Source organism: Eptatretus burgeri, chromosome 3 (genome assembly GCF_056783735.1).
Source record: "Eptatretus burgeri isolate ZD-2024b chromosome 3, Ebu_testis_v1, whole genome shotgun sequence".
In the NCBI taxonomy this organism is placed as follows: Eukaryota; Metazoa; Chordata; class Myxini; order Myxiniformes; family Myxinidae; genus Eptatretus; species Eptatretus burgeri.
This window is the reverse complement of record NC_140963.1, coordinates 123763103-123785602: the sequence shown is the minus strand read 5'-3', so window position 1 is coordinate 123785602 and position 22500 is coordinate 123763103.

Genomic DNA, 22500 nt, shown 5'->3' with positions numbered 1-22500 from the left:
TGTTTGGACGGTGTTTGTCTCCGGATGTGTCCATGCAGGAGTTTGTCTCCAGACGGGAGTTTGTCAAGAGCTTGTGAAGGTAATGGTGAGTGTCAGGTCAGCAATGGTGAGAGTGTCGTGTTTCTCGTGTTACTGGTAGAAAATGTATTTCAGACATTTTGTTTCCATCTTCACTGTTATTCTTTGCAGAATCATTTTGATGAGACAGTTCGAATCGTAATTAATGCTCCACCGCACGTCTGCCTTCCCTTCCTCTCACCTCATGCGGTCATGCCTTCCCTCCCCGACCCCTCCTCACTCCCTCTCCCAACTTTTTGCTCCACCTCTTCACTCTCCCAGCGCTCTCCCCCCCACTTGTCTCTCCCTCTCCCCCCTCTTTTTCTCCCTCCCTCCTTTAGTAGCGAACGTAGTGAGCTTCATACTTAACCTGTGCACATGAGAGAATAGGAATAGGAAACAACAACAACACAATACCCTGGCAATTTGGAATCCGTGTCATTGGCTATGATCCTTTTGCTTCCGGTTTTTTTTTTTGTTTCCGGTTTTTGTCATGGGGAATGATGCATGCCGGGAGATAAAGGCATCGTCGGAGACATGAAAGACCCAAATATCAGACGTGGTGTATATTTCCTCCACTGATTTTAATAAAGATATCTCCCTCATCATCAAAAAATAATTTTAATCGTGATTTACGTTATTTGATCGCTGATCCCGAATCCAGGCCGAAGTAACCGGAAAGTGCAGCATCGAATGTAAGAAGAATTCTACGTTCGCTTCTCAGCTTTGCCTATTCCATATTATTACCATCAGCGAAGCAACAGGTGGTATTTGCTTGTAATAATAATGATAATAATAATAACCAGAACAGGCACTCATAGAGCGCATACCTTCGCTGCCACTACTTTTTTTGTTCTTGGTATGAGTGTGGGGAACTGGTTTCATATGAATGGTCTTATGACACAAACCACATATCTATAATGTCATGACCCCCCCCCGACTTTCGGGGGCTACGGACTAAACAACAATCAACTCGCGTCGTTTTTGGCGAGTCTTCACTTGCAAGCTCGGTGAATACAACGTTTCAACAAGAGAAGGTAATCTCGTTTGATGCTGGTTTCATGCAAATCGAATAAGAGGTGACTGAGTTATGCCGAAAACCGCATATTTTTCAAGGGCGTGACCCCCCCCCGACATTTTACCCCAACCGGTGACGTGTTATGACGTCATTGTGTCACAACATTGGGCATTAAATTCTGAACATTTTGGTGCTGGGTTCATGTAAAGCGGACAAGAATTGACCGCGTTATGACAAAAACCGCATATTCTTCAAGGTCGTGACCCCCCTGACCTTTGACCCCTAACCGGTAACAAGAGTATGGGCGTCATTGTATCATATTGCATATCACAAGATGAGGCGTTGAATTCTGAACATTTTGGCGTTAGTTGCATGCAAATTGAATAAAAATTGACCGTGTTATCGTAAAAAGACGATTTTGACCTTTTCTTGACCTTGACCTTGACCTTTGTCCCGAACAATCCCAAAATCTAATCGAATGCTTCCTGGCTAATAACCAATCATCCCACCAAATTTCATGCAATTCGGTTTTATATTTTTTGAGTTATACGAATCACAAGATTACAAATAAATAAATAAATAAATACACGCCGACCAAAACAAAACCTTTCGCAGAATGCGAAGGTAATAATAATAATAATAATAAAAACGGTCTTTTATAATGTCTTTCACATATGTGTTTCTTATTACTGAATCATTCCCTGTTCTTTTTCTATTTCAACAGACTGCTTTCGATTCGACCTTTCCTTCATCTCGTGTCTGAAAAGTCCATCTGCTACAATGTTTCGTTTCTCCATTCTCTTAATTCACCTTCATTGCATCCTTCACATTATGTCTTTAGTTGCATCTCTGACTTTAAAATTTGAAAAATCCCAGTTTGTAACACATGTTCGTGTTCCATCAATCGTCCTTTTTTTTTGCAACTGCAGTGCCAATTCACACCACCTACTTAAATCTATTTCCTCCGAGCCCCTCACCTGTTATCCCCTCTCCTGATCCCTCCCATCTTGCTCCTCATTCTACCTCTGCTCTTAGCACCTCTTCACTGTCTTCTGCTTCAGTATCAGTTGCTCTCTTCATCAAAGACCCTATTCCTCACTCTCCATGCACTGCCCTCACTCCCCCACACCCCCAGGAATACCTCTGGCTATGGCTTCCCCTCCACTCCCACCTCATGTTTATATGTCTCCTGTACCGTCTACTAGTGATGACTCCATTTTCACCTCACTATCCAAAAACATGGACCAACTTCTATCTTCTCATCCAACTCCCGCTTCTGGGTTTGCAGCAATGGGGTCTCTGCTGACTTTCTCAAAGTTAAGTTTCTGGTTGTTATATGTCCCGTTTTAACTGTTTATTTTCTCACCCACATGTCTGTGTGTTCCTAGTTCGGTTTTGTTTCAACAATCATGCTATTTTGTGAGTTTTCGTCGACCTTGTCTTACTTGGTTTCATGAGGCCTACCCGTCCTTCCCCTCCAGGTGTACGATCGTTTTTATTTGTATTCTCTCTCAATTACCTTCAATTCCTATTTTCCCCACTTTCCCAACGCCCCCATCCCTCCCAACTGAACACTGTTTCTTGTCTTAAATTTAAAAGAAAAATTAAAAAACTACCTTTCTTCCTGCATACCCACGAGTCCCGATCCTTCTTCTTCCTATTCTTCTTCCTTCTTTCTTCTTCCTTCTTTCTTCTTCCTTTCTCCTTTCTTCCTTCCTCCTTCCTCCTTCCTTCCTTCTTTCTTCCTTCTTCTTCCTTCCTCCTTCATTCTTCCTTCTTCCTTCCTTCCTAGTCCTTCCTTCTTCCTCCTTCTTCCTTCTTTTTAATCTTCTTCTTCTTCCTCCTTCTGCTGGCACACCATCTTTCTTCCACTTCAGCTGACCCACTCTCACCACTGCCTTCACAATTTCTTCCCACGACCTTCCATTCCCGAATCTTACCCAATCTTCAAAAACCCATCAAAAAATAATAATATCCCTTGTATCCTTTCTATCTGTACACCTCTTGTAACCACGAGTCTCTCTACTTTTCCTGATACTTTTCATCGACCCAGTGGCTTCACTCTGCGTTTACCATTTCAAATTCACCGTACACCTCCACAATTTTACTTCAACCTTTCCTTTTCCGAATGTCATGCAATCCTTATTTAAGATAAATAAATAAATAAATTCACTTTTGATGACGCAGCTCCCATCGCCACGTGCTTCTCCTGCAACCACGTGATTTGTTTCCACCCCCTGCGTTTACCGACCCAAATTCACCATTGACCTCAATTTTTTTCTCCAACCTTTCCATTTCCGAATCTGATGAAAACTCTCAAATAATAATAATAACGAGCCGAAACCCCGTCACAGACGGATTCCGTTCCATGAGCCCAATATGACAACCAGTGGCGGCTCTCGTAACAGCTGGATCCCAGTTGATGTACTCCATGTCCTGACCAAATGAGGCCTACAAAACGTCGTTGTGCATGACATTTTTGGTGTACACTACTCCTTGTGAAGAAGTCCCCCGATTTGTACACGTGTCTACTTTGACGTACAAACACCGTGTCAAAACTTCTCAGATCCCTCAGGTTCAACCACCCTCACTCACCAGCTCACCCACACTCGAGGGACATGGACTGGACAGGGTGTGCTTGCCCCCGCCTACTCATCCCCCACCCCTGCCCCATTTCCCCCCTGCCCCTGCCCCATTCAATTTGTTTACCCCCGCCCAAAAATTTAATTACCCCGGCCCCGCCCCGCCTCTTCACTCCCCGCGCCCCATCTCTTGATTCCCCGCCCGCCTGTCCACCCCCTCACACTCAATCCCGCCTAATTCACCCCAGCCTCCGCCCACTCATCCCCCGCCCCATTCCCCCCCCCCGTCTCCCGCTTTCAATTTGCTTACCCCCGCCCAAAAATTTTCTTACCTTGCCCCCCGCCTCTTCACTCCCCTCCCCCACCCCTTCATCCCCTGTTCCCGCCTCTTCACGCCTCGCCCCCGTCTCTTCATCCCCCGCCCCCGCCTCTTCACTCCTCGCCCCCCGTCTCAACGAAAAGTGTTTATTCTGCTTCGGAGTTGAAGGTTGACTATTGCCACTTTGTGCGATACACTCTTACAGACACGAAGTTTCTTTCAGTCGAGGTCACAGTACCGAGAAAAACGTGACGCGACCGATAGGAGGAGCACAAAATTGGTCCTTCAGTATTAATATATAGAAGATACAATGTTTCTTGTTACATTTTTTGTGTCAAATTCACATTCTGAGGTAGTCAGCAAGTGCAGCAGAGGGTTTTACATTGCAGACGCTATTTTCGAGGAGTGGAATTACACCTCTCAGCGCCGACAGACGTACTGACGTCAGCGAATGACCGATGATGTCATGACGTCCTGACGCCTCAGCGGTGACGTCACACGTCGCCATGTAAACGAATGTAAAACGAAAAGTGTTTATTCTGCTTCAGTTGAAGTTCGACTATTGCCACGATGTGCGATGCACTCTTACAGGTACGAAGTTTCTTTCAGTCCAGGTCACAGTACCGAGAAAAACGTGACGCGACCGCGAGGAGGAGCACAAAATTGGTCCTTTAGTATTAATATATAGATAATAATAATAATAAAAACGATCTCTTATAATGCTTCATCTTCCTCTTTCACACGTGTGGTAAACTTCACAATATCATAATTCACTAGTCTTCTTCTATCTAAACAGACTGCTCTCAATTCGACCTTTCGCTCAGACCTTGTCTTAAAAATCCAACTGTTACAGCATTTCTTCTCTCCATTCTCTGAAATCGCCTTTATTACATCCCTCAAGAATTGTCTTTAATCGCATTTCTGACCTCAAACTTTTTGAAACCCCAGTTTGCTATTAATGAATGTTCGCTTTCAATCAACCATTCTTTTTTTACCAACTTCGGTGCCAACTCACTCCTCTCACCCTCCCTCTCAAAGCAACCATCACACTCTTCTCCCTCCAAGCTTCCCCCTCACCTTTCTCCCTCAACTCTCCTCACTCACCCTTCTCTCACCATTCACTCCCCTCACTCACCCTTCTCAAAGTTGCCCCCCTCTCATCCACAAAGCTGCCTCCTACCCCTGCCCTCTCACCTCCATCTCATCACTCGACCTCTTCAATTCCTCAACTGCCTTCTGCCCTCTCTCTTGCCCCCCTATCCCCCAGAACCACAGAGCCTTTTCTCCTCTCCATCCAGCCCCCTCCACTAGCTATTCTGCAAACCCCCACACTCTTTCAACAACTATCCTAACCCCCCCCTCCTCCTCCCATCCCCTGCACCCAAAGCCTCCTCTCTTCCCTCTTCATTAACAGTGTGGACCTCAAATCTCTGGGGCCTTCGCTCAGACCTTACAGATCTTTCCTTACAGGTTACCACTGACAAACCAGACATAATCTGCCAAACAGAAACTTTCCTCTCTCAAGATGTCTCTGCTTCCCAAGTATCTCCATCTGGTTACTCCCTCCTCCGGTATGACTGACCTGAGCCTAGTCCTGGTGGAGGAGTTGCTCTCTTCATCAAAGACTCTATTCCTCACTCTTCATGCACTTCCCTCACTCCCCCACACCCCCAGGAATACGTCTGGCTACGGCTTCCCCTCCACTCCCACCTCATGTTTATATGTGTACTGTACCGTCCACCAAATATCATTCAAGCCGACTGACAGGGTCTCTAAGCAGCCCTCAAACTTCCAGACTAGTCTCCCATCGGTACATTCTCCAATATCAACTCATCCTGGGAATTCTTTCAAAGAAACTTGCTCTCCCTCATGCACAGATTTATCCTCTCTCATGTTCAGTTGTCCTACCCCTCCTCCCACCCATGGTTCACCGAAGCTTGCGGCGAGGCAGTTGTTTGCTTCATGCAAAGCAAACCCAACTGAGGGTAATCTCATTTCCTTCCATAAAGCTCAGAACAAGTATGCATCTACCCTCTGGAGAGCCAGAAAACAACATCTTTCTAAGCTCAAGTCTGAACTCTGAAACCTCCCTCCCTCCTCCAAATCCTGGTGGCGTCTAATCAAATCTGTTTCTGGTGTATGTTCCCCCTCCATCCTCTCCCTTACTTCAAATGGCCGCACTGCTGATACCGCACATGAAAAGGCTGAATGCCTAAACTCGGTGCTTGCAGCTAAATCTTGTGTCCAAAACCAATCGCTTTCTCTACCCACCTTACCCAGTCATACCCAACTGTCCCTGGACTCTGTGTCCTTTTCTGCTGTCAAGGTGGAGAGCTTGCTGTCAAACCTCGACTGAGATTCTGGAAACGGTCCAGACGGCATCAGCCCACGTGTCCTAAAAACCTGCTCCTCTGCTCTTGCTCACCCTCTCTCTGTTCTATTCACCCTCTCATTTGCTGAAGGTCATCTGCCATCTGCTTGGAAATCAGCAAATATTACTACCCTGCATAAAAAGGTGCAAAAACAGATCCCTGCAACTACAGACCAATTAGCCTTCTCCCAATCATCAGCAAGGTTATCGAATCCATCATCGCTTCAGACATTAATCCTTCCTTTTCTCCAATGGCTTGATTTCCGATTATTAATTTGGTTTCAGACCAGGTCACTCTCCCCTGGACATGCTTCTCCTACTCTCCCAACAATGGTGGAGGCCCTCAATATCAGACATGAGATCAGGGCTGTCTCTCTGGACATATCTCAAGCTTTCAACAGTCTGGCATCCTTCCTTGCTCTCCAAACTGTCTGCCTATGGAATCCTAGGCCAATGTGTTGCTGTCAATGGAACTTTTTCGTCTCCTCTCCCTGTCAAGGCTGGAGTACCCAAAGGTAGTGTTCTCGGCCCCATCTTATTCCTAATCTTCATCAATGAAGTCTCTGACTCTCGAAAGTTCTCTATATATTTGCTGATGACTCCAATCTCTGCTGTGACATCTCTCATCCTTCAGACAGGCAGCAGCCTCTTCACTCTCCTCAGACCTTGTCAAAATCACAAACTGGTCAAACATTTGGAATATGTCTTTCAATCTTGAGAAATCCCACACTCTCTCCCTCTCCTCCCTCTCCTCCCTCTCCTCCCTCTTCTTCCTCTCTCTCCATCTCTCCCCAAAAATGACTTCCACAAACCCTCCCATCGACTTTCTCAACAACCCTCTCGAAGAGGTTCAGTCACTAAAACTCTTGGGTCTCACTCTCAGCCATGATCTCTCTTGGGCAAGCCACATTTCAAAGTTGGCCGACAAAGCCAGATGCCGACTCCATCACACAAAGACCTTCCTTGGCACACGTGAGCTCCTATCCACAGACTAGGCTTTCATCCACAGCTTGATGCAGTACTGCTCTCTCCTCATGGGCTGGTGCCCTTGCCTCACATCTTTATTGAAAGCAAGGCTTTGAAGATCATTGGAAACTCTCGCAATGAAACTGAGTCGAAGGGCTGATCACTGTGCCATCACCGACAGGGAGTGGTCTCTCTGTCTTCTTCTGCCTCATTTTTGGAGTTGCATCCTGTGCCCTCTCTGTGCTCTGTACACCCCCCACCCCAATTTTCTGCAGGACACATACAGTCCAACAGAAACCCCCTCCTCGTGAAGCTGCCGAAGTCCAGAACTCCTGCTCATCTCCAATTTATTCCTCTCTTTTCCCACCTGTGGAACCACCTTCTATACTCTCTTCGATCTCATTCTTCCTTTCGGCTCTTCAAGATAGTTGTTCACCGTCATGTCAGGTCATCCCCCATCCAAACCCATGATCTTTCCTGCACCCATTAACCCTCTCTCCCAAGCCCACCTCTTTTCTTCATGAGAGGTTGCTTCTGTAACTACTGTATCTTGTCCACCCTGTGTGTTCTCCTCTACCTTTCATCATGACCTGCATCCCTTATTTGTCCGTCTCCATCTCCCTTCTCCCTCTTGCCCTGCGATTGGCGATTCCCCTTTCTCCTGCTGTTCCCTTTTGTTAAGTTGTGTCCTGTTCTCTGCTGTGTCCTAGCTCCTCCATTAGCCTTGGCCACGTATAAAAAACACAACCTTTATTTACTAACTGCGCTTCAGACAAATGCACTATGCTTCGGGCGATACATCACATCCACCATCACACCATCAAGTATATCCTCATCTATGCTTTACTAATATTTGGTGTGGGCTTTCAAGATTCAGAATATAGCATGTTTGCTTTGCACGTTCAAAATTTTAGTGCCCATCCTAATTTCCCTGATAATTGAGAAGTGTGGAAACCAGCCCGAGTTGGTCAGGCAGATTACCCCTTCTGAGAAGGTCAAAAGTGAGCCGCATGAGTTTTCATCCAAGAGCAATAGTTCCAAGTGTGGTTTCATCTGAGCCTTGCTTGAGTTCCAGAAGTGTAACACATAAATGGTTCATACTGTAGCATTCAATCTGATTATGAACCTCTGGGATACCAAGTCAGTGTTCTCACCCAGTCTACTCTGATTGTGTCAAACTCTTATCAACCTTAATGTCCAGATTTTACCCACATTCACACTGCCAGTTTGCATACCCCACAGTCCTTGTCTCTTCTTTACCTCTTACATGAGCTGAGACATCCTCACATATCATGAATAACAATAGGAATCATGAATAACAGTTAACGTGTGAATGTGGTGATGAAAATGACACTGGGTGAAGTTTTGCATTGTCAGCTTTGACAACATTAGGCTTTATGTTTGCAATGATTAGATCGAAGATGAGGATCACCGGACGTTTCAATTTGTTGAGTGCGCGAGGTTCAGAGGTAATGGAAATAATCGAGCAGTGCGGAGTGATTGGATGCGTTGCAGTTTGGATCCTCCTGGGGGAATTGACCGGTGATTGCAATTATCATTTCCTGCTGTGTGGTCAAGCCAAAAAATGATGAGTAGTTTTTGAATGAAGAAATTTTGGAACAGTGGGCCTACACGGGTAAAAAAAAAAAGAAGCTATCGCAATTATTTCCACCAAGTGCCAAGGTAAAGAGGAATTGAGAATGCATTACAAAGACTTCAATTAACCTTTTTCTCTACTTTCCGATATTAGATAGCACAGGTCGTTCTTTCTGACGTCGCACCTTATTTTCTCTTGGATTAGATATCTGATTATTTTTGTCTTGATTCTGCGAGAAAACATTTTCTCTTTTTTTTTTAATTTTTGTTTTTTTTAAAGGTTCTAAGGGTTGTGGAGGAGTTGTTCATGCAGAGACTAAGACAACACCGGACTTGACTTCGGATAAACACAGCCAGTAACTTTGGGGGAATCGGCTTACCTGCTCTAGCTTCCTGAACAGCTCAGCTCTGCTATTCAGCCTGGCCCTGTGACTCTGGTCAACGGTATCCAGTGTCACTTGAGAGACAAAATTCTTCTTTGCACTTTGGTGAGTTCCAAGACATCTACCGGCAACATCAAGGACGGTGGGCTTGAAGGCATCCACAACTCTTCAGAATCCCCCAAAGCACCCAGATTCCACAAATCTCCACTCAGCCTGTTCACACTCAGCCAGTAAAAGAATATCACTTCCAAGGTAACTTCCAGGGGCATCCTGTGTGTGAGCTACACTATGTTGTGACATTTGCTTTGCTCTCTGCCGTCAGCAGGATAATTAAATAGCATTTTTTTCTTTCTTCCTTCGACCTCTTCTCGCCTCCATGGGATGCCGATCAAAAAGGTTTGTCGATGCTCTATCCTCTAATTGCTGAGCATCATGCGGGTAAGCAGCACGTTTTTAAGTCTTTGGTATGACAAAGTCAAGGTCGGGATCGAACCGCTGACTTCCCAGACTCAGAGCAGATGCTCCAATCATAATGCCCCTCCATGTGGTGTGACTTATGTGTTTGTTTCAAGAATGTTGCATGCCAATGAGCTTGGTATTCAGACACTAGATTTTTTTTTTACTCTGCACGTGTGAAGCAAAAAGCAGGGTTAAGAAATTGGTTCACTTTGTCTGTCTGTCTGTCTGTCTTGTCCACAAATATCAGTCTATCGTCGAAGAACAATGTCATTTAAATTGTATGTTATATTTTGAACATGAATTGGATCATGACTCAGAAAATGAAACTGCAGTTTCCTACCGATTGTGCATGCACAGAGAAGAGTGAGATAATATACTTTAGCCTGTATGGCAGTCAAACAAAATTGGAAATCATTCCAAACTGGAAATTTACTTTGATTAAAGGACGTCACAAAGGACACAAACAACAGGCATGAATAACTTATGTCAGATCAGGTATGGAGCATACGCCGAAGCAGCGCGTCGCTGCGTCCACTTTCCGCCAGTACTCCAGGGGCCTCCATCTGGCAATCCCCCAGGCAGATGCCAAGCCCATCCCCATCTCCTTGAGATGCTGATCGACCTGCTGCAACCACAAGGCATGTGGTCAGCCAATTGGCCTCCTCCACTTATGATGCTCCCTCGCTGAGAGAATCTGGTGAGCAGGATCAGCGCCAGGAAAAGAGCCACATGTCCATACAGCCACAGCTGATGCTCACGGACTATGCAGGTAACAAATCTCATTTGAGTCTCTCTCAGCAACCGCTCATTGGACACAAAGTCCAACCAGTGACAGGCAAGGATTCTCCGAAGAGACCTGGTACCAAAGGAATTAAGTCTCCATCTCAGATCCCTGATCAAAGTCCAAGTCTCACATGCACAGAGCAAAACAGGAAGCACCAAGGACCTGAAGACTCAGACTTTTGTCCTCCCGCATAGGCACCGGCAGCGCCACACCCATGATCCAGTGAATCCATGACTCCCCAGGCCCGACGAAGACATCTGTTGACCTCTGGCTCGCAACCAGCAGAGACATGAATATCACTTCCAAGGTAAGTGAATCTCTCCACGACCTCGACATCTTTGTCACAAACAGGTACAGGCAGTATAGCAGCATCCAAGATGTCATTGAAATCCTGGATCTGAGTTTTGACCCAGGAAACGCGAAACCCCAGTGGCTCCGACTCCTCATTCAGCACATTGAGGGCCCCTAAAATGATATCCAGAGTCTCCGCAAAGATGACTGCATCATCTGCAAAATCAAGGTCAGAGATGTTGACATTCCCAAACGATGCACTGCAGCTTGATCTCTCCGACATCCTCCTCAGAATCCAGTCCATACAGGTGCTGAAAAGTGTGGGGGCCAGTACACACCCCTTACAAATTCCAGAAACAACTGGAAATAAGTCAGAGATGGCATCACCACATCTCACAGCACTCTCAGGACCAGAGTATAGTTCAGACATCAGATTGATCAGTTTTGGTGGTGCCCCACGAAGACCAAGAATCCTCCAGAGGGCTTCCCGATTCACTGAATCGAACGCTTTACAGAGATCAACATAGGCTGCTAGCAGCCCCTGCCGAAACTCTCGTCTGCATTTAGTGAGGATCCGAAGAGCAAGGAGACAGTCAATCGTTGACCTCTTTGGTGTAAAGCCTGACTGCTCTGGACGCTGGTGCTCAAGCAGAAGGTGACGAACCCTATCAAGAATTATCCGAGCAAAGACCTTGTCCGGCACTGAGAGCAGCGTCACCCCTCGGTAGTTGTTGCACTCTTGGCGTCACCCTTCCCTTCCCAGAGAGGGACAACAAGGCCCCTCTTCCAGTCAGTTGGGATGATGCCTGTGTTCCAGGCAGAGCACAGAACTGCATGCAACGACACGAGTACAGCATTTCCACCAGCCTTGAGAAGTTCAGCATGGATGCCAGAGATCCCAGGATCTTTACCCCATTTCAACCGGTTTACTGCAGCCTGTGTTTCCACAAATGAAGGTGGACCACAGTTGATTCGAGGGTCAGCAACAGGGATATTAATACCCCTGACATCCAACTTAACAGCTGGTGGATCAGCCTGGTTCAACTGCTCAAAGTAACCGGCCCAGCGGATCTTCACTTATGACCCCTCTGTCAAGAGCCCACCACTCTCTGCTCTAACTGCAGTACACTGAGGGATGGGCTTGGAGGAACGCAATGTGTGAATTCCCCTGTAAGCGGGACGAGAATCACTTAACCACAGGTGATGTCTACCCCCTCACAGATTCATCACACATCGCTCTCCTTGTCCACCTTTAGTGCACGTACTGTTTTACGCTTCAGCTTCCTCAACAGCTCAGCTCTGCTATTCAGCCTCGCCCTTTGACTCTGGTCAATGGTATCTAATGTCCATTAAGAGACAAAATTCTTCTTTGCACTCTGGTGAGTTCCAAGACATCCACCGGCATAATCAAGGACGGTGGGTTTGAAGGCACTACAGAACTCTTCAGAATCCCCCAAAGCACCCAGACCCCCCAAATGTCCACTCAGCTTGTTCACAAACTACTCAGCTACCCTCTCATCCTTGAGCTTGCCAATTTCCAGCCTCGGCTGGGATGGTACCATTCTCCTGGATTTAAGCTGCAACTTCAGAGTTGCTACAACAGGTCTGTGGTCAGTGTTGAGGAAGTGAGCACTCTGGTAGACCCTGCAGTTCTGGATCATCCTCCAGTGACCATCAACGAGCACATGGTCAATCTCCTTTGCCACTCCGCCAGAATGAGAATACAAAGTCCAGCGATGAGGCTGTGCGGGCTACAACCATGAACCAGCCACCCTAAGTCCATGATTTCTTGCAAAGTCAAGGAACTTATTGCTATTCTGGTTCATAGTTCCAGACCCAATGGGGACCAACACATGTCTCATAACCATCCCTATCAGTTGCAGTTGATGCATTGAAATTCCCCAAGACTAGAAGTGTATCTCGCCTGGGGCACTGATCAACCACAGACTCGAGCGTGGCGTAGAATGCATCCTTCACGGTGAGATCACTCGCCTCAGTTGGAGCATAAACAGATAACAGGGAAACGACACCCAAGGAGTTATGAATCCTTAGTCTCACAAGACCCTCATTGACCAGTGTTACCTCAATTGTCATTGGAGTCAGCTTATTGGACACAGCTACTGCAACTCCTTGAGCATGGTAACTATTTGAGCGACCAGACCAATAGTTGGTGTAACCACCCGCCATGATCTCACTGCAATCTGGTGTCCGAACCTCAGAGAGTGCTGCAATACCAATGTCTAAACGCTTGAGCTCAGATGATAACAGAGACTGGTGATCATCCTCTCTTCGAGATAGGACATTCCAGGCACCCACCCGAAGGGACAGCCTCAGGTTAACCCAAGGAGACCGCCTTCTGGTGGACGATACCTCAGCACCACCCCGACACACACTACGCAATCTGACCGTGTTTCCCTCCTATCATTAAAGATTGGGGGTACCGAAGGCTTTGCCCCAATCCCGTCATCCGGTGAGCTGCCAAGTGAAGGGAAGCTGCACAGGAAGTATTCTGACGGAGTGGGTTTTCAGATGTTTTTTTTATGCTTCTGGAATGTTTTGCGGAATGAAGGGTTTTACGGTGGCCGGAGTGCAAATCCTGCCACCAACCTCCTAATAAAAAAGTAACCCAACTGCAGGAGGACGTCCGCAGACACAGTTGGGCACTAGATATGGATGGCCGTTGGCTCACAAGGAGCTCCTCCACCCTTTGACTGGTTTTGTATTTTTCATCCTGCTGGGTGTCCATATCCAAACACCCTCGTCACCAAGAAACTTGGTGGGGGAGACGGTTTAGTTCCTGACAACCCGACCATGGAACAAGTTAGTACAGGTTTACGTGTTACCTGTAGCAAGTCACAGATCTAACCAGACCTGACCTGACACCTCAGATTAGATGTAAAAGACACAGCATCAACTGCTCTAAACTTACGATGTTTTTTTTTTTTGATTTTTTTTCTACAACCTTTGAAATCTTTATTTTATTTCTGTTGAATTGTATAGTTGAACACTGTGAGACACAAATAACCTTTTTGGTACTTTCAACCCCCTTTAGTTTATTAGTACTTGGGCAAAATATTACATTTTACATCATCTCGACCAATCAAATTTGCTGCTCGTCCTTTTTCCCCCCTTTTCTCTCAAGACTACACAAGGTAAGGTGTTCTATGAACTCTCTCATTCTTCTTGTTTCAGTTAGCAGGAATTATTCTCTTTTTAAAGATGTCGGACCTGATTTTTTTTCTCTTTTCTGACATATTCGATCCCACAGTCTTAATCAAGATATCAAACTTTATTTTCTCTCGTTTTCAAACGCAAATCAATTATTGCTTCAGATTTCAGATTTTTTTTCTTCTGCAATTGCTAATTTGTGTAAGTTCTTCCATTGATTGCAAATCATGGTAAGAGCCAGTACTGCTATTCACAGAACAAGAAACTCGAGGGGGAGCACTCGGTGGAGTGCAAAACCTCCGCCGCCAATACTGCTGGGTCACTTAAGTGAACCTGATATCCCATCCATTGTAGGTCAAAACGGATCAGACTCTACTGAACCACGATTGAATAAACTAAACTCGATCGACGCGCATGTAGAAATGGCAAAAAAAAAATCGAAATTTTTTTGAAAAAAAAGGTGCAAAATTTTTTTTTTTTCTCTAACAAATTTTTTTGGGGGTTGGAAATCACTTTAAACATGTAGAAATGCAAAAAAAAATTCAAATATTTTTCAAACAAAATCGAAATTTTTTTGAAAAAAAGTTGCAATTTTTTTTTCTCGAACAAATTTTTTTTTTTGGGTTGGAAATCACTTAAAACATGTAGAAATGCAAAAACAAAAATTCAAAATATTTTTTCAAAATGGCCGCCACAGCGGGGGAGGGTGGGGACCAAGTCCAAAATCTAATGGCATGATCCTTGGACCATACCTCACCCCCCCACCACGTTTCGTCGAAATCCGTCGAGGAGTTTTTCCGTAATACTGTTCACAAACAAACAGACAGCGGTGAAAACAGTAACCTCCGTCCATCTTCGATGGCGGAGGTTAAATATCGATATTCATTGAATACCAAGGTAAAACTGCAAGGTGTACCGATTAACACGAAACTCACTGGTTTTTGAATCCGTGAAATTAATCCCAAGCTATAGTGATGCATTTTTTTTGTTGCTGGACATTCTTCTTGTGTTTGCAATCCGAGTTGATATAAATATAAGGAAGGGGGAGAAGAATGTGAAAGTCTTTGTCTTCTTTTTTCCCACCTCTGGAACAAACTCCCACACTCTCTTCAATCCCACTCTTCCCTCCAGGTCTTCAAAATAGCTGTTCACCACCATCTCGTATCTTCCCCCTTCCAAAGCCATGATTTTTTCTACCCCCATCAATCCACCCCCAAGCCCACCTCCTGAAAGTTCCTGTCGTGTAAGGACCTGAAAGTCCCTGTGGTGTCCATCTTGTTTACCCCGTGTACCCCGCTCCATCCCTCTCCCTCCGACAGATCTCCTAATGTCTCTGTTCCCTACTGTTTTGTGCTTCCCTCTCCTGCCCCTCTTGTCTTGTGTTCCCTTTGTTATATGTTCTGTGTGTTCGCTCTTATAAGAGCCTCGACAATGTAAACAAAAAGAAAAGAGGAAGGAAGAATGTTTGGAACATATTTCCAGGAGAAAATGCATAATACATTGCCTTTTGTGTGCATGTACTAAGCATATGGGCAGGAACTTCCTCAACAAACTGAAAGAGCAACGATAAATGTCTGCAGATGTCACCATAGCAGAGTGGTGGCACAGAACTACAGACACTCCTGTGCACATTCACTTCTAATTCAACTTTATTGTAATAACATCTGGGCATCATCAGCTGTCAGGTCAGGTCAGGTATGGGAGCATGTGCCAGAACAGCGCGTCACTGCGTCCACTTTCCGCCGGTACTCCAGGGGCCTCCGTCTGGCCATCCCCCAGGCAGATGCCAGGCCCATCCCCATCTCCTTGAGATGATGGTCAACCTGCTGCAACCATGAGGCACGTGGTCGGCCCACTGGCCTCCTCCACTCATGAGACTCCCTCGCTGAGAGAATCTGGTGAGCAGGATCAGCGTCAGGAAAACGAGCCACATGTCCATACAGCCGCAGCTGACGCTCACGGACTATGCAGGTAACAAATCTCATCCGAGTCTCTCTCAGCAACCGCTCGTTGGACACAAAATCCGACCAGCGATAGCCAAGGATTCTCCGAAGAGACCTGGTACCAAAGGAATTAAGTCTCCGTCTCAGATCCTTGGTCAAAGTCCAAGTCTCGCACCCATAGAGCAAGACTGGAAGTACCAAGGACCTGAAGACTCGGACTTTCGTCCTCCCGCACAGGTACCGGCAGCGCCACACCCCATGATCCAGTGAATCCATGACTCCCCAGGCCCAACCCAGACGCCTATTGACCTCCGGCTCACAACCTGCGGAGACATGAATATCACTGCCAAGGTAAGTGAATCTATCCACGACCTCAACATCCTCACCACAAACAGACACAGACAGGACAGCAGCATCCAAGATGTCACCGAAAGCCTGGATCTTTGTTTTGACCCAAGAAATCCGTAATCCCAACGGCTCCGACTCCTCATTCAGCACCTCGAGGGCCCCCAAGAGGATGTCTAAAGTCTCCGCAAAGATGACTGCATCATCTGCAAAATCAAGGTCCGAGATCTTGACATTGCCAAACGATGCACCGCAACTTGATCTCTCCGACATCCTCCCAAAAATCCAGTCCATACAAGTGCTGAAAAGTGTGGGGCAAGTACACATCCCTGACGAACTCCAGTAACAACTGGAAATAAGTCAGAGGCGGTACCACCACACTTCACAGCACTCTCAGTACCAGAGTAGAGTTCAGACATCAGATCGATCAGTTTCGGTGGCACCCCACGAAGACCAAGAATCCTCCAGAGGACATCCCGATTCACTGAATCGAACGCGCTTTACAGAGATCAACATAGGCTGCAAGCAGCCCCTGCCGAAACTCTCGTCTGCGTTCAGTGAGGACACGAAGAGCAAGGATACGGTCAATCGTTGACCTCTTTGGTGTAAAGCCTGACTGCTCTGGACGCTGGTGCTCAAGCAGATGGTGGCGAACCCTATCAAGAATTATCCGAGCAAAGACCTTGCCCGGCACTGAGAGCAACGTCACCCCTCGGTAGTTGTTGCAGTCTTGGTGATCACCCTTCCTTTCCAGAGAGGGACAACAAGGCCCCTCTTCCAGTCAGTTGGGATGATGCCTGTGTTCCAGGCAGAGCACAAAACTGCATGCAACGACGCGAGTGCAGCATTTCCACCAGCCTTGAGAAGTTCAGCATGGATGCCACAGATCCCTGGAGCTTTGCCCCGTTTCAACTGGTTCACCGCAGCCCGTGTTTCCACAAGCGATGGTGGACCACAGCTGATTCGAGGTCAGCAACAGGGATTGTAACACCCTTGACGTCCAACTCGACAGCTGGGGGATCAGCCTGGTACAACCGCTCAAAGTAACCGGCCCAGCGGGCCTTCACTTCAGACTCCTCTGTCAAGAGCCTACCACTCTCTGCTCGAACTGCAGTGCTCCGAGGGATGGGCTTGGATGAACGTAATGCGCGAATTCCCCTGTAAGCGGGACGAGAATCACCTGTCCACAGGTGATGCTCTACCCCCCTCACAGATTCCTCGCACATAGGCCTCCTTGTCCACCCTCAGTGCACGTACAGTTTTACGCCTCAGCTCCCTGAACAGCTCAGCTCTGCCATTCAGCCTGGCCCTCCGACTCTGGTCAATGGTATCCAGTGTCCCTTGAGAAACAAAATTCTTCTTTGCCCTGCGGTGAACTCCAAGGCATCCACCGGCAACATCAAGGACGGTGGTCTTGAAGGTGCTCCACAACTCTTCAGGACCCCCCAAAGCACCCAGACCCCCCAAGTGTCCACTCAGCCTGTTCGCAAACTCCTCAGCTACTCTCTCATCCCTGAGCTTGGCAACATCCAGCCTAGGCTGGGATGGTACCATTCTCCAGGATTTAAGGTGCAGCTTTAGAGTTGCTACAACAAGCCTGTGGTCAGTATTGAGGAACTGAGCACTCCGGTAGACCCTGCAGTTCTGGATCATCCTCCAACGACCGTCAATGAGGACATGGTCAATCTCCTTTGCCACACCGCCAGCGTTGGAATACCAAGTCCAGCGATGAGCTTGCGGGCACTGAAACCATGAACCAGCCACCTAAGTCCATGACTTCTTGCAAAGTCAAGGAACTTAGTGCTATTCTGGTTCATAGTTCCTGACCCATGGGGACCAACACACACCTCATAACCATCCCTATCAGTTCCAGTCGATGCATTGAAATCCCCCAAGACTAGAAGTGTATCTCGTCTGGGGCACTGATCAACCACAGACTCGAGTGTGGCGTAGAATGCATCCTTCACGGTAAGATCACTCGCCTCAGTCGGAGCATAAATAGAGACCAGGGAAATGACACCTAAGGAGTGACGAATCCTTAATCTCATAATACGCTCGTTGACCGGTGTTACCTCAATTATCATTGGGGTCAGCTTATTGGACACAGCTACAGCAACTCCTTGGGTATGGTAACCATCAGAGCGACCAGACCAATAGTAGGTGTAACCACCCACCATGATCTTGCCGCAATCCGGTCTCCGAACCTCAGAGAGAGCTGCAATCCCGATGTCCAAACGCTTGAGCTCAGATGATAACAGAGACAGGTGATCATCCTCTCTTAGGGATAGGACATTCCAGGCACCCACCCGAAGGGACCGCCTCAGGTTAACCCAAGGAGACCGCCGTCTGGTGGACGACACCTCAGCACCACTCCGACACACTCTCCCGCAATCTGACCCAGGGATGTTACCCCGTGGTTTCCCTCCTATCAAAGATTGGGGGTCCCGAAGGCTTTGCTCCAATCCCGTCATCCAGTGAGCTGCCCTGCGAAGGGAAGCTGCACAGGAGGTACTCCCACGGGTACCCCCTTTGACAGGTTTTGTTTTTAATCCTACTGGGTGTCCATATCCAAACACCCTCCTCACCAGAAAACCTGGTGGGGGAGACGGTTTAGTCGCCGACAACCCGACCATGGAACAGGTTAGTACAGGTTTACATGGTACCTGTAGCAGGTCACAGATCGAACCTGACCTGACAAAAGCTGTCATTCCGCTGTCATTCCGTAAAATCGGGACTGTTCATCCTACAAGGCCTTCATTTGTTGCTCATTGAAGTACTGCTCTCCCTTATGGGCTGCCACCCCAGCACCATCATCTGTCTCCCCGGAACGCTGCGGAATCTAAAGCTCTCAACATTATTGGCATCTCCCGTGATGAGGACGAAGCACAAGGCCTGTTCCTCTCACAGTGCAGACACGTTGGTCGTCCCTGTTTTCTGGGTTTTCTTTGTTTTTTTAACCACATGTCCTTCGGTTTTTCTTCCTCTGCTATCTCAACCACCCAGCCTACCCAAGCACATCCAGGAAGCAACACGTTATTCCATGAACTCCCTCAAAGTGAAACTCCCAAGATCCAAGCTTGTTGCGGACCTCAACTCTTTCGCATCTCTTTTGTGGAACTACCTTTTGGAGATAGTTCAATCCCATTCATCTCTCCAGGGCTTCAAGCAAGGGATGCATGTCATCTCATTTCACAACCCATATCCATACCTGCAATCTTTTCTACCCCCAGTGACTCTACCTAACGCAACATTGTGACTTGGAGTTTACTGTGTTTTCTCTCTTTCTCTCGTTTGTTTTGTCCAATTGTGGCCCACTGGCCTCTTGTCAGTGTGTTACCTTTATACCTTCTGTTTCCCTCATTCTTCCATGAGCCTTGATTTTGGAAAAATAAAATAAGTCAAATTTTTTTATTACCTCCACCAGCAAAGCTGGACAGGAGTTATGTTTTCACCCCTGTTTGTCTGTCAACCTGTGAGCACAATATCTCAAAAGGTTCTGGACGGATTCAGACAAAACTTGGTGGAGAGGTTGGGTGTGTGACGAGGACGAATTGATAAGATTTTGGTGAAGATCTGGCTCTACCCAATGCCCTTCTTGTTTATTTCTGTTGCTGTCTATGATTGCCGTTGTGTGGCCATGTTTTTCGTCTTCTATTTTTCCTCCCTGCAACAAATCCCCATTTTTTTTTTTAATGAGAACCTGTGTGGTGATCTGGAGCGGACTCGATAGCACTTAACGAGAGGCTCATAAATCAGTCAGAGGGGCACACTCGGTCTGCACAATAAACACTGGATGTCTGACAATGCTTCGTTTGGCTCTTTGTGTTGGCAGATTCGCCGCGGTCGTGTGTTCTGAGATGTCTATTCACGCCACATCAACGCAATGGAAGCCACGCCAAATTTTGTCCCTTACCCGCCGTGTGGCGTGACGGTCGTTGAAGACCCACGACCACCACAATATTCAACCTGACATCATCAAACTTGATCACCCACACTGCATTCGCTTCCAAGCTGTCTAACCTGGGTTTGAATCCTGAGCCACCTATAAGCTGTAATCCCGGTGTTTCACAAACAGGGTGATTCATCTCTCCGTGTGCCGTCCCTCGGATGGACGTTCAACTGGCGGTCCCGTCTGCCAGTATTAGTTGGTCGATGTTAAAGATCCCACAGTGTCCTTCACAAAGAGTAGACGAGCTATCACTGGCATCCTGAACAAATTCCAAATTCATGCCCTGACCGGCAGAGGGCATTGCATCAGCGGCACATCCTCGCCCTCAGCCAATGATGGTACTCTGCAGCCTTGTGCTGCATTCGAAAGACGAAGAATCGGCAAAAAAGCTCTTTTTTTAAAAAAAGAAACCTGATAGAGGAAGGATGTTATGAATGTTTGAAACCTTCATGGGAAAACTGTCTCAGTCAGTTTGTGTTGTGATGCTTTAATGACAACCCGATTCGTATCGCTATCGTGTGCAGCCTCCGGCTACTGCTTGCATCATTTTCTAGGGGTGTAGCTTTGCTACTGATGCAGTGCCTCCCTATTACCAGTACACTGGTACTCATTTGATCAATCTCAGAATGATGACAGCCTGAGTCAGCTCACCTGGTATTAATTCAACAGCTGACAGGGGCTCAAACTCAAGACCCTAAGATCATAAGCCAGCCACCTTACCAATTAAGCCACCACCAGGCTTATACACATTTCAAATTTGAATTTATTTTCAAAACGATGTCGAAAAAACCCAACAACAAATAGCACAAGAGCGGAATAAAAATTCTGGACTTAATCACTTCGTCAATGTCTCTGTGTCTCTCTGTGTGTCTCTCTCTCTCTCCAAGGGGTATGCCAAGATTGTGTGTGGCCTTATTACCAAGTTTCCGTGTATTTCTACTTTCCTGTTCATTACCTTCCCACAGATGTGCCCCTGTCCATCATTTCCAGGGTGAGATAGACTCGTTTGTGCTTCGTCTCTCACATTGGCCCTGTTGGGATAATAGATTGGCAAAATTGCATTCATCACTTTCTTAAGTCTGTGATGAAGTTTATTTTCTCCCCTTGACCTTTACTGCAGTTTCTGATCGCAGTGGCAAAATTACCATGATCATTAATTCAGAGATGTTATTCATATGAAAACTGTGAAACATACATTTTTAGAGGCCGTTGTTTCTCGGAGCTTTTGAGTCTTATTATTCAAATTGAATTGTTCGATGCATTTTATTGAACTTCATTTTTGGCAGATGTCGCTGCTTTGTCTTTCTTTGTTCCACATAAGACTGAATTCGTTTATGTGTTAAATAACTCGTAAGTTGCAAACAAACTCCGTTGAATTTATTTTTGAATATGAAGTCGAGGCTCATGGAAGAGCTGGAGCATTGAACGGATCAGGATGCAACATGACAGAAGGTGGAGAGAGGGGGTGAAGCAGCAACACAAGGGTGGAAGGATGAAATGGAGAGGGAGAGTTGTATGGGGATGAATGAGGGGTAGGAGAGAAATGCACAGGGTGGACAAGATGGATACAGAAGCAAACTCTCAGGAAGGAAAGAGTTTGGGTTAATGGGGGTACAAAATATCATGGTTTTGGATTGGGGATAATTTGAGAGGGTGGTGAACAGCTGTCTTGAAGACCTGGAGGGAAGAATGAGAATGAAGAGAATGTCGAAGTTGATTCCACAGGGGGAAAAAAAGATGAACTAATGAGTGGAGGTGAGCAGTGATTTTGGAAGTTTGACCAGAAGGGGGTTGATGGTGGAACGAGCTCTGAAGAAACCTGGGGTGGGGGGCATGGCATGGAAAGTGCAGAGGGTGCAAGCAACCTGTCAGTGATGGCAAAATGATAGACCCACAGACTCTTAGTCATCCTGAAGGTCTTGCTTTTCACAGTGTCAAGCTGAGGAAGATTTGAGGCAGAGGAAGCTAGCTAGCACACAGGGGAGACCACATCAAGTTGTGGATGAAGGCCTTGACGGTGGATAGGAGTTCAGGTGTGCCAAGGAAGGACTTTGTACGACGGAGGATGCCCAGTCGGCGGCTGGCTTTGGAAGCCAATTTTGAAATGTGGTTTTACCTAAGAAAGATCATGGCTGATAAGTGAGACCCAGGAGTTTGAATGACTACTTATTCGAGAGGATTGTTATGAAAGTATATGGGAGGATTTGCCATATGGTCCTTTTGGAGAGAGAGAGAGAGAGAGACAGAGAGATTTGTCAGGAATGAAAGA